This window comes from Rhinolophus ferrumequinum, chromosome 22 (genome assembly GCF_004115265.2).
Source record: "Rhinolophus ferrumequinum isolate MPI-CBG mRhiFer1 chromosome 22, mRhiFer1_v1.p, whole genome shotgun sequence".
NCBI lineage: Eukaryota > Metazoa > Chordata > Mammalia > Chiroptera > Rhinolophidae > Rhinolophus > Rhinolophus ferrumequinum.
The window spans coordinates 22,208,145-22,220,625 of record NC_046305.1 but is presented as its reverse complement, the minus strand read 5'-3'; positions in this window follow the sequence as shown (position 1 = coordinate 22,220,625).

Sequence of the window (12,481 nt, the reverse complement as noted above, 5' to 3'; positions counted from 1 at the left end):
TTTATAGAGTTATTTATGCCAGGACCCAGTCAAACAGCAGAAGTCTTTCTACTATACATGTCAGTTAGAGTGACTCATCCCAACTCTTCACATCAATGGACATGGCCCTTATTTTCAAAGAAGAAAGTGCATTAAGAACAGGCCCAGGATATTATGGGGCCCAAGGAGCTGCAAAAATTTACCAGATTGCACAGCACTATAGATGCTTGGAGAATCCAACTTAGTGCTTTAGAGTCCCTATTCCCAAGAGAGGGTGGAGAGTCCAGGCCTCAATCAACTTTCACCTTCCTAGTCTACAAGGAAATTAAGGCTCCCACCTGAGCAAATAGATGACCTATGGGAAATCTCAGACTCCTAGGGGATGGAGCGTCATAAGACATTCGTAATTTGGGCCGCAAGGGAAGACCTGTTCTCAAACCCAGTAGCCTTATATCCCCGACCTCTATCCATATGTCTTCCTGGGGAAAGACCAGTGGCAAAGGCAGGATTTAAACATGTAGTTGCAAAAGCATAACTCAAGCTTACGCCATTCTCATAACCTTGAAAAATTCTTCCTACCACTCTACCCTCTTCCTTTTCATGACTCCTTTAAAAAAAAACCAAAAAGGTTCAATTCCCTGCAAAGAATCTAGTATATTTTCTTTTGTCCAAACGGTTTTGAGCAAAACAGGAGTTACCCACACATTCCTGAAGACCCTGACATTTGTGATCATGCCTCCTTTGTGACTGGCACCTCTTTTCCCTCTGAAGAAGCTCAGTGCTCACCTCAGTGTCACCTATAGTCAGGTGTCGTTTTCAGTGACAAGCCTTGTGTTTTAAGCACTGCTGTCAGTTTTCATGTGTATCTTTCTCCTTGTTCCTGGCAGCAGGCTAGTTAGCGCTTCTCCCGACAAGGTGCCCGAGGACTGGACAAGCTCACCATGCCCAGTGTCCTGAGCTGGCCAGGGTCAAAAGCCCAGCTCTACAGACAGCTTGAAACTCACATTAGATGGTCTTCAGGAGGGAGAACCAGAGCTCAGGAGACACAATTGAAAAAAAGGAAACATTTTTCTTGCGGCAGGCTGAGAGGAACACACGTACAGTACAGGAGGGCCTGAGCTGAAAGGAGGCTGAGGCAGCCCCGACTCTGCAGAGTGGCTGTTCTGGGCTGTCATCAGGATACATTTCACGTGGACCTTCTCTGAATAGAGACAATGGTCCAGGTGGCCTGGTTCTCAAAGTCGGCCACTGAGTCAGACACTGTCATCAGAAGTGGGCAGTTGTCTGAGCCAGCCAAGGAAGATGTGAGCAAAGTGACAGGAGCAACAATGCCCTGCTTAATGTGTATTCTCATCGCAAGCCTAGTGCCTAACACGTAAGTAGTCAACAAAAATCCATTCCAGAACACAGACTCTTAAGCTCTATCATTGGTTTTTCTTTGCTTCAGTTTTCAACCTTCTTGGTTGGCCCCACTGACATGGCCATCAAGAAGAGAGGACATACCAGCTACAGACACATATTCCTTGGTCAGGTCTCCTGATACAAAATCTCAAGGAAGATGTATCAGGTCTACCACTCTAAGAAATCAGGTCTTAAAAGGTCTACCAATAGATTATTAATACCCCTCCCCCCAAAAAAAATCTGGAGACAAGAGAATTTCAGGGTTAAAATGCAGGTACCTCTTATCTGGCTAGAACCCTGCATACTTATTGTGAATAGCACTAGTCTGGGACCGGGGGTGTTGAGCCGATCCAGCCCATCTGCCCCATTCATAAGGCAAGTCTTGATGCTCTCTGCCAGAGAAGAATGGGCAACACAACAATATTTATCATTCTTCTTTTTCTTGCCCTTTGGAAATATGCCTGGCATTGCCCTGCAGATGGCTTGGGAATGAGTCAAACGACCACCAAGAGAGCCTGCATTCAGCCTCAGGTGTTCACCTGGGAAGACATGAGGCACCCATCTTATCCTTGGCCTCTCGGAACCAATTGAACCTTGACTCCTGCTTAAAGTAGTTAGCAAAGATGGCAGCTCAGTGAGGACGTGGCTGTTTTACTCACTTGGGACATGATCTCTCAAGCAATATTTATTCACTAGCCTCACATACTGCAGCTGAAGATAAAAATGAACTTCATATTACCATACAGACCTACCTCTCACATGGCCCAGCCTGACAGAGGAAGAAACATGTATTGAGCAATTACTATGTGCTAGTTATGTATTAAGAATATGGAATATACAAATGTATCAGCTATCGTTGTCTTTTTTTATAAACATATTGCAGTCGATTTGGAAAACAAGATTTGGAAAACAAGACTAATACACATAATACGATAGTAATAAATAATACAAGCAAAGATGTAAGTAAATGCTAAGTTGTGAGCTAAAGACCAGGTGATTTACAAATGTTAAGTGAGAAGAACAATTAGAGCTAGAGAACTCTAAGAAAATATATTTGTTGGCTAGGGTGCTCTCACAAAGTAACACAAACTGAGTGGTTTAAATAATCGAAATGTGTTGTTTCACAGTTATAGAGGCTACTAGTTCAAGAATCTGTTCCATGCCCCTCCCCTAACGTCTGAGGGTTTACTGGCAACCTTTGATACTGTTTGGCTTATAGATGCATCACCCTGATCTCTGCCTTCACAGTCACATGGCCTTCTCCTCATTTGTCTGTCTCCTCATTTCCCCTTTTTATAAGGACACCAGTCCTTAGATCAGGGTCCATCCTAACGAACTCCTCTTCACTTGATTATTAACAAAGACCCTATTTCCAACTAAGATCACATTCACAGGTACCAGAGGTTAGAACTTCAGCGCTCAACGGAAAAATTTATGGTGGATATGAAACTTGAGATGGCCCATGAAGAATAAAAGGATTTGTCAAGGTGGAAATAAAGAGAGAGCTTGTTACATTCTAGAGAGAAAGTGGCATAAAAAAGAACATGAAGTTTGGCATGAACAAAAGCATGTTCATGGGGAAGAAAGGAAGCCAGCCCGTTAAGGACATTCTTGAAAATCAAGTTGAATAGGGACGGTGGGTCTAAGACGAAAAGGTCTTAGCTGACAGGTAGAGGCTTTTCAAGTTGAAAAGGGGAGCAAAGGACTGACATGGTGAAAGCAGTATTTTAGGAAGGTCAAGAGGTAGAAGGATGAAGTGGAAAGAGTAGATGGAGGAAGTGAGACAAGTTTTGGAAGCCCGTGAGGTAATCAGGGTAGAAGTGACGAGGGCAATTCTTGGATGAGGAACCACTCTTGCCCTAAATGCCTCTCAGAGTGGATATTTAGGCCTTCCTTCTGTGCATGTGAATGTTCTATCAAGCTCTCTCTGTGATACTGGGTTCATCTCAAGGAAAGCCTTGATGGAGTGGAGTAATTCGGCAGGAGAAAACTTTTAGCTCGGCCATGTATGGGAGGCAATACGATACAGCAGTTCAGAGCAGCACGTCTGGGTTTTGGAGTGAGAAGGCTTCATTCAGTTCAAGGTCCAGAACCGCAAGGCATTAACTGTGTGGTCCCGGCTCAGTTACCTAGTCTCTCTGACTCCAGCTTCCTCAACTGAAATTAGGTGTAAAGTCAAATGAGATAATACATTGAAGGCATTTAACAAAGTGCCTAGCACATAACAAGCTCACTCTTTTCTGTATATTACCTGGGCAACTGCCTTCCCTTTTGTGAGACTGGCCTTAGATACAGCTGTCAGAAAATGAAGATGAATGTGTTTGTGTTGGTGGGGGTGGGAGATAAGAAGAAGGAAGCAGGGAGCAGAGGGAAGAAGAGTAAACAGCCTTGGCTCATCCCTCTGGCCCTCTTCTGGTTCCACTGGCCCAGCGAAGCCATTTTCCAGGTTCGCCAGAAGGAGCGGAAATTGAACTGTGATCTGGAGAGCCATCCGTTCTGACCATTAGTCAAACACTGGGAGTCAGTCAGACCTAATTGTCTTTGAAACATCCGAAGACCAAACACTTTTGTGGAGGTCAGGCTGTGTGGCTGAAAAGGAGACCGGAGTACCTAGGTGAAAATCAAGGCATAATACGTTCATATAGTTAGTTTGAAAATTAGCTTTAGGAGTCTACTTACGTTGGTTTCCTAATGATGTGAAAAGTAATAATGGCTTTGGCAATAATAAAGATGAATTACTTTTTTTTCCCCTAAAAAATAATGAAACATTGGTAAACATTCCAGGTTTATCAGTTAATTTATCCCTAGCTCATGGGGAAAAAAAGAGAGAGAGGGAGAAAGGGAGAGGTAGGGGGAGGGGAAGGAGGATAGAGGGAGAGAGAGAAAGAGAAACAGAGAAAGAGCGACAGAGAGAGAGAGAGAGAAAGAGAGAGAGAGAGAGAGAGACCTCCCCCGCAACCCAGCCCCCATTTTTAATATTCCAAGCTATTAGATTTCAATAACCCACTCTCCAGCAACGTGTGTCTCATTTCCCTGGACAGACCAAATAGGCAATAACAGCCTCTCGGTTAGAGCACTAATGTTGTAATTTAGAACTTCTGTCAAAATGAAAGATCTTTGCTGGGATCCTCAGAGGGCCCACAGCAACACTTCAACCCAGGCCGGGATAATGAAGTTTTCATTATTAAATAAAGATATTTTAGGAATGTCATAAACCATAAATCCACTCTCTTCTATTGCCCGGGTACCTTATTGTGTTTATTTCTAGCAAAAGCCCATCCTCCTTCTACTGCCCCTAACTCTTCCAAATTTGGCATTTCTTGCCTTTCAAACCCCTAATCCCACTTAGATGCACTGAAGTTGCTATGGTGACCTAAAGCATCTTCTCCCACTTTGGATCCATAGGCTATAAAAAAGGAAGGTGTATATGGAGGACATGAGTCCCTGTTTCCTTCCCTTGGCTGCTCCTTCCCCCCCATCTTCTCCTGCCAGCCAGCCGAGAGACTGACTCCAGGCAACTTTATCTCACCTCAAGGAAATCCTAACATGCGCCATCAGGTCTGGCTGTTCTTAAAAATAATGACACAATCAATTTTTAATGTGGATTTAGTGTTGGTTGGAAGCATTAGACTCCAAGTCCCAAGGAAATGACTCATCTGTTTATCCATTTGCCAAATGTTGGGGTGCATTTCCTCAAACCCCATCTGCCTTAATTTGGCTCTGATACCACCGTCAAGATGACAGCCTTACTGGGGCTGTTCATGTCAACCTCAGGAAACTGCCGCTCTGCTGATCATTTTAACAGAGGGAAAAACTGATCATGCTCCTGTTCCCCAAGACCAGGTGACACTGAGAAAGCTCAGAGGGCAAAGGGAGCTCAGAGGCATCTCAGTGGACTCCACAAAGAAAGAGAATCAGGACATCTGAAATTGGGAACGCACTTAGCCATCAGCAGCCCACTGACAGACCACACCTAACAAGCCAGCTCTTAAAAACACAGGTGAATGTTCTAGTCTATTGCAGTGAAGTGAAGGAACTCTCACTTGCACGTAACCAAATGTCTCTTTGCTTTGAGTTAGGTCCAATCCAAAAGAAATAAAGATCTGCTTATAATTTATGTTCTTAGAGGGGAGTATTAACACATAGGCAGCATATTAGTTTATTCCTGTATTTTTGTTTACAACCACAATCTAACCTGAAGCAAAAAGAACTATTAGATTAATCAAAGAAGCATTTGTAGAAATATCCGAGGACAAAAACAAAAATCATGACCCTATGGCTCTTAGCCATCTCTCTGTGTAGCTTCTTCCATCACAGTGAGATTTGAAGTTGAATGGGTTTAGCTGTAAGACATAGCAAAAGCAAAACAAACAAACAAAATCACTTTTCATTGCCACTGCTGAATGGGCTTCAGGAATAGTTGGTCTTGGCAAAACACACTCCCTTCTGAAAACAACTAAGAATCCAAATTACGAATTACACATATATTTTTATAAGTCTATCTCAGAGCATACATCAGTCTGGGATATTTATTGGGGCAAAGGACACAACAAATCATAGAACCCTATCAGCACTTGAATTAATTGAAAATAAATTTCCCCTCCCAGCACTAAACAAATGAGGAGCTTTTTGTGTGATTACACTCACACCCGCCTATAATAGGTTGCTAAGATTCCACTAATTAAAAAAAATCTCATTTGAAGATAGTTAATGGTTTCTGCATTTCTACAAAGCACTAGTCAGACTACATTTCCCTGAACTTCAGGGTCTGTGCTGATTACTACTCAATTAGTTTTGATTCAATTCACTGAAGAAAAATGTCCATTTCATTAGTGTGGAGAAATAACCATTGGACACAAAATATATTTTCCAGCATTGCTATGGCAACCGGGATGACACAGCTGAGCTCAGAATGTTAATGCCTTTTCTGGGACTGTGTTTTTAAGTCAGCATGCGGCCATTAAGCCGTGCTGAGTCTGGGTGGCTGGTGCCATACTACTGCTGGGATTGGCAGGCAGAAGAAGCCAAGGGACTCCCAAGAAGGCTTCCTTCCTGCCACTCCCCTGAGAACTGGGCATATCAGCATCAGCATCGCTTTTCCAGTCCCGAGAGCCCCCCCCCCCAGCCCCGCCCCGCTTTCTGTGTGACATGCAAAAGAAAGTCTGGCTGGAAAGTGAAAAATGCAGCCCCATCATTCAGATGTGTTTTTCTACGTGTTGCCTGTTTTGTAGATGTGTCTGACTGTCGGGGTGATGGACTGACTTTTGAGCTCTTCATTAATACATTCCAGCCAACCCAGGTTGGCCACATTGACAGAGTGAGGTGAGAAGATGCTATATCCATGCAGTTCAGGAAATATAGCAGTCAACCTGGAGAACTCTGTCCCCTTAAGGGGAACTTGGCTCTTACCCACACTCCCCAGGCCTATATAAGCGAAGGATGCAAAGCAGATTCTAGATTACTGAATTAAAACAAATGGATCCATTTGTATGAAATAGGAAAGAAAAGCACTAATACTAGTTTTCAAAAATGATAGATGTGGCCATTATTTAAGGGTTAATTAGTGCAGATAACCAAATTAGACCACAATAAATATTTCATTTGGGAGACTGAATTTTCCTGGTTAAATGGATAATTGCCCATATTTTTCCTTAAACTATGTCAGCATAATCTTATATAATCAATTGACAATTAATTGCTACGTACTATGTTCAAGGCTCCACGCCTTAGGACACAAAGATTAAAGACAAGAGACCATACCCGCAAGAAACCACTTAGTTGGGAGACATGAACTACTAATGAAAGATACTATTTACTGAGTACTGACTACGTGCCCTGTAGTGTAGTAAATGCTTTATATGCATTATTGCGTTTAATCCTCATACTGGCACTATGAGGAAGACAGTAGCCCCATTTCATAACCCAGTACACTAAGGCTCAAAAAGGTACCTGGATAGTCAATCAACCTAGTCAATTACTAGGTTAATTACAGCAAGTAATTAGTGGACCTGGATTTGAACACAAGTGTGACTCCACAATCATTTAGAACCGCCATACACACCACCTTTCAGGCACGCATGAATAGCTTGGTGGTAAATGTTTAGTGCCTCGTGAGTGTGACAACAGTAAATACCTGACTTGTAAGGAAAGCGGCAATGCCCTATTGCATTTAATTACACTTGTCTTTTAAAATTCAGCTTCAAAGGAATGGACAAAACCAGTGTCCCAGTTCCTTCATTAACCAGATGTTCTACACATCACCCTCCCACCCCTTCTGCAGACCACCGGGAGAGGCACAAGTGCTGGTGTGAGTGCTGCCACAAGGCAAGGACCAGGCGTTTATTCTAATGCAAGAGGGAGCTCAGTCAATTCTCTATCTAATCATCAGTCTCAAGTGCCCACCCCCAAGCCACCCCTTTGGGATCCTATGCATCTCAGCTTTTTTATTCTGAATCATCCTGTCATCATCAAAAATATCTATTAAGCACTCTTAAAAGGTCTGCATGAGAAGCCTGCCTTTGTGCTTCTTATACAACTGTGTGCAGAAGTAATGCTTGGAGCTGATACAGCTCTCCTGCATTCATGTGCGGATAAGCCCAGGGGTTAAAAGTCAATATGCTGACTGGGGGGGTGGGGGGGATGTCACAGCTCAAGATGGAGATGTAAGACGAGCCTGAGCACACACACCTCCTCACACCAAATCTACTATTGGAACAACTCTCTCTGGGGGGAAAATGGCTGGTGACGCCTTCAGAGTTGGGCGAACGAGAGAAGGCCTAGGTGGAAACAGGTAGGAGAGACTGGGACACAATCTCACCAGAAACCCCACACTCCACACGGCGCAGTCAAACCACAAGCTGCTCCTTGAGGAGCGAACCCCACATGGGGCACCCCTAACTTTTAAGACTTGCACCTGAGGGATGCGCCCCCAAAACATCTAGCTTTGAACTAATCGCAAGACCCACAGGCTGGACCGACCGGAGGACCGGCGCCCGCGCACAAAGACTCACTCGGCCCAGCATGGAGCACGATGGAGCGGCACCGGGACGTGGTGTGGGTGAGCCTAGGCCTGTGGGTCTGCGGAGCTAGGCCTGAGGACAAGCATCTGGCTGGACACACGTTTGGGGCCTGCAGGATGCTCTCTGGGATGGAGGCCGGCAGGCGCCATCTTCACGCTCTCACTCCACCTCGCTTCCTCCCGAAGCGCCAATCTTTTTATTTTTAAGTCTATGTTTTCTGCCACTCTCCAGAGCACCAGTATCTCCGGATAGGAGCTTCAACACGCATCTCCTGCCCCGGGTTTTGTGGCTGCCGCCACCAGCAATACCTCTCCATGGCCTGGTTCTGGTGGCCAGGGTGACTTTCTCTTGCGGGTCCCCCAGGACTGTAACCACCAGCGGAGGATGAGTTATTAAATGGCCACCACCTCCAGGGCAACAGACCCAGGAGCTCAGTCTTTCTGGGAAAGAGGTCTATTAGCTTCTGATCATGGCTGCCGCCTGAGGGGCAGGTTTCTGATTAAATAAATACATCTGGGAATCCCACTAATCCTTTTCAGAGGCCTCAGTGCGCAGGCGCGCTCCTCCCGCAGGCGCTGCCTCTGAGACGCCCCAGAGTGCTGGCATCTCCTTGAAAGAGCTTTTACAAGCTCCTGATGCATGAGTCATGGTGGCAACTGCCAGGGACACACCTTGATTGCCTGTCTTTAGTGGCCAAAGGGCTTTCCTTCCTGGATTCCACGGGACTGTAAGTATCTGAGAGATAGTTCTTGGCAAGCTAACACCTCCAGTACAGAGATAGCCAAATGAGACACATCCCCAGTCTTTCTGTCAAAGAGGCCTATTTGCTCCTCCTGGAGCTTCAGCCTGAAGCAGGCTTCAGATTTGGCACATATTTAGAGGCCTACAAATTTAAAATTATATTACAAAACTAGAGTGATAAAAACAGTATGGTATTGGCATAAAAACAGATCAATGGAATGGAATAAAAAGCCCAGAAATAAATCCATGCTTATATTATCAATTAATTTATCACAAAGAAACCAAGAATATACAATGGGAAAAGGACAGTGTCTTTAATAAATGGTGTTAGGAAAACTAGACAGCCACATGCAAAAGAATGAAACTGGACCACTATCTTACATCATACACAAAAATTAACTCAAAATGTACTGAAGACTTGAATGTAAGACCTGAAACCATAAAATTCCTAGAAGAAAATGTGGATGGTAAGCTCCTTGACACAGGTCTCGGTGATGATTTTTTGGATTTAACACCAAAAGCAATGGCAACAAAACTAAAAAGTTAACAACTGAGACTATATCAAACTAAAGAACTTCTGTACAGCAAAGAAAACCATCAATGAAATGAAAAAACAACATAATGAATGGACAAAGATATTTGCAAATCACATATCTGATAAGAGATTAATATCCAAAACACATAAAGAACTCACAACTCAATAGCAAAAAAAAAATAAACAATCCGATTAAAAAATGGGCTGAGGATCTGAATATACATTTTTCCAAAGAAGACATACAGATGGCCAACAAGTACATGAAAAGATTCTCAACATCACTAATCATCAGGGAAATGCAAATCAAAACTTCAGAAGCTATTCATTCTAAAATAAAAGGCATTCTCCTGGACATAAATCACTAAATTTTATGAAACTTCATGTTTATCACTATCAATTACCCTCCATGTCTCATGCCTATATTATTCATGTTTTGCAAGCTAGTTTTATACTCAAGATGAATACAGAATTGTTTTTATACTTTTAGGTCCAATTTGCATACATACTCTCCTTTTGTCATTTCCTTAAAGATATGGTAAGAATAATTAGAAATGAAGATTTCTCATATGAAAAACCAAGTCCAAATAAATAGACCAATTGAGAAACAGAAAAGAAAAAAACAAAGAAACAATGTCCAAAATAAAAAATAGTGACAACACCAAATGCTGGCAAGGATGCAGAGAAACTGGATGCCTCATACATTGCTGGTGGGCATGTGAAATGGGATGGCCACCCTGGAAAACAATTTGGCAGTTTGTTATAAAAACTAAACATACAATTACCACATGACCCAGCAATTGCATTCTTGGGTATTTGTCCCAGAGAAATGAAAATTTATGTTCATACATAAGTAAAACTCTATGAAAACCTGTACAGGAATGTTCATATCAGCATTACGAGTAATAGCTAAAAACTGGAAACAACCCAGATGTCTTTTAATGGATGAATGTTTGAACAAACTCTGATACATCAATACCATGGAACACTACTTAGCAATAAAAAGGAATAAATTATTGATACACACAATTTCAATGAATCTCCAGGGAATTTGCTGAATTTTTAAAAAGCCAAAAGTTTACATACTGTATGATTTTATTTATATAATATTTTTGAAAAGACAAAGCTTAGACATGAACAGATTAGTGGTTGCCAGGAATTAGGTAGGCAACTAAAAGGTGTTGAATGTTTAATGATGAATGAAATGAATGAATGAAGTGGCAGAATTGTGACAATATATTAGTTGCCTGTGGTTGTACACAAGTTTGATGTGACTCAGTAAACAAAGGTTGAGAATTGAATGAAAAATTTACATGTTCACTTTGGTAGGACGTTGGTTCAAGTACTTATAAAAGATAAGGATATGGAGAACTCCCCCAAAACTGCTGCTATCTACGATAATGCAAGAACACCAAACTCTTAGATTACGGATTAACAAGAATCAGGCAAGTCTTTATTGGGATAACTATCATAGTACCAGCTTTACCTCTTTACCCTTACCCCTGCAGGTGAAGTGGACATCTAAGAAAAAAATTAATTCCTTCTGGATGTATTGAAGTCCCATGGCAAGATGTAAATTTGCTTTAGATGGCACCAGGGAGGCAGGGGAATGAGAACTGAGATTGTTCCAATCAGTTGAGACCAAATTACAGGCTCTGTTCACTGTGTATTGTGAGTTCATAAAACATCATTTTGTTCATAAAAACTGCTTTTCCTACAATGGGTATACATGATATATTATGAAGATGCATGTCAGATGGAGGCTTGCCATAAGTGAAGCAAGAAATAAGATCATCTGCAGGAGAGTAACGGGTAAGAGCCCCAGCACATATCAAGCAGGCACCAAAGAAAGATTGTATATTTACAGGAAAGTGTGAGAACATTGCCTCCTGGGTATTTAAGGGAGCACAAGGAGAGCCAAGGCAGTAAACAACTGCACTCAAAAACAAACACAGAGCTGAGGGGCAACCAAATGAACAGGACTGTAACTGTGAATGACTTAACAGACACCTGGAGACCCTGCTCTCCTGCAGCAGTCCTTGCTTTGAAATTTGTGATCACTTGTTTGGTATGCAAACCTGTATCTTGAACACAAGAATTCAACTATAACCGATCTAGTATTTGCACTTTTCTGTTCATTTTTAATTTGGGTAGGTAAAATGCATCTTTTAAATTCCAAACCCTTTATTTAATCACCAACACCAAATAATTATTAAACTTCCACAATTGAAAATAATCCCTATGCGTATATTATTAAGATGACTATACATCCTAGTTTGCTTGAGAGACTCCCAGTTTCTATCTATGGTGTTAGATCCTGCATAGTTTAACATGTACCCTAGATGTTTCATTTTTTTAACAAAGCATTGTAAGATAAACTAAGATGAGTTTGGTAATTTCTACTTTGTACCTCTAGTTTCTGCCAGGGTCTTGTCTAATAGTATGCAGTATATAGAGTTCTGATTAACATATGGTTAAATCTGAAAGATGGCAGGTGATATCCCACCTATTTTTCCTTTCCCTTTTGAGACATAGGCTACTAACACCCTCCTTTAAAAAAAATAAATAAATAAATAAATAAATAAATAAAATAAAAAGTGGGTTCAGATTAGGTGGTAGAGACAGCTATGGTCTGGCTGTGATGGGAGAAGTGTTCAGTTTTCTGCCTTTGTAGCCACTTGGTGTACCAGCAGCCAGTTGTGCTATGACCAGGACCATGGCCAATGCCATAGCCTGCTAGATGCATGAAGCTATCAGGGTACCAGTCAGTGGGGCAATGGGAATCGTCAAGAATTACAGGTTTGAAATA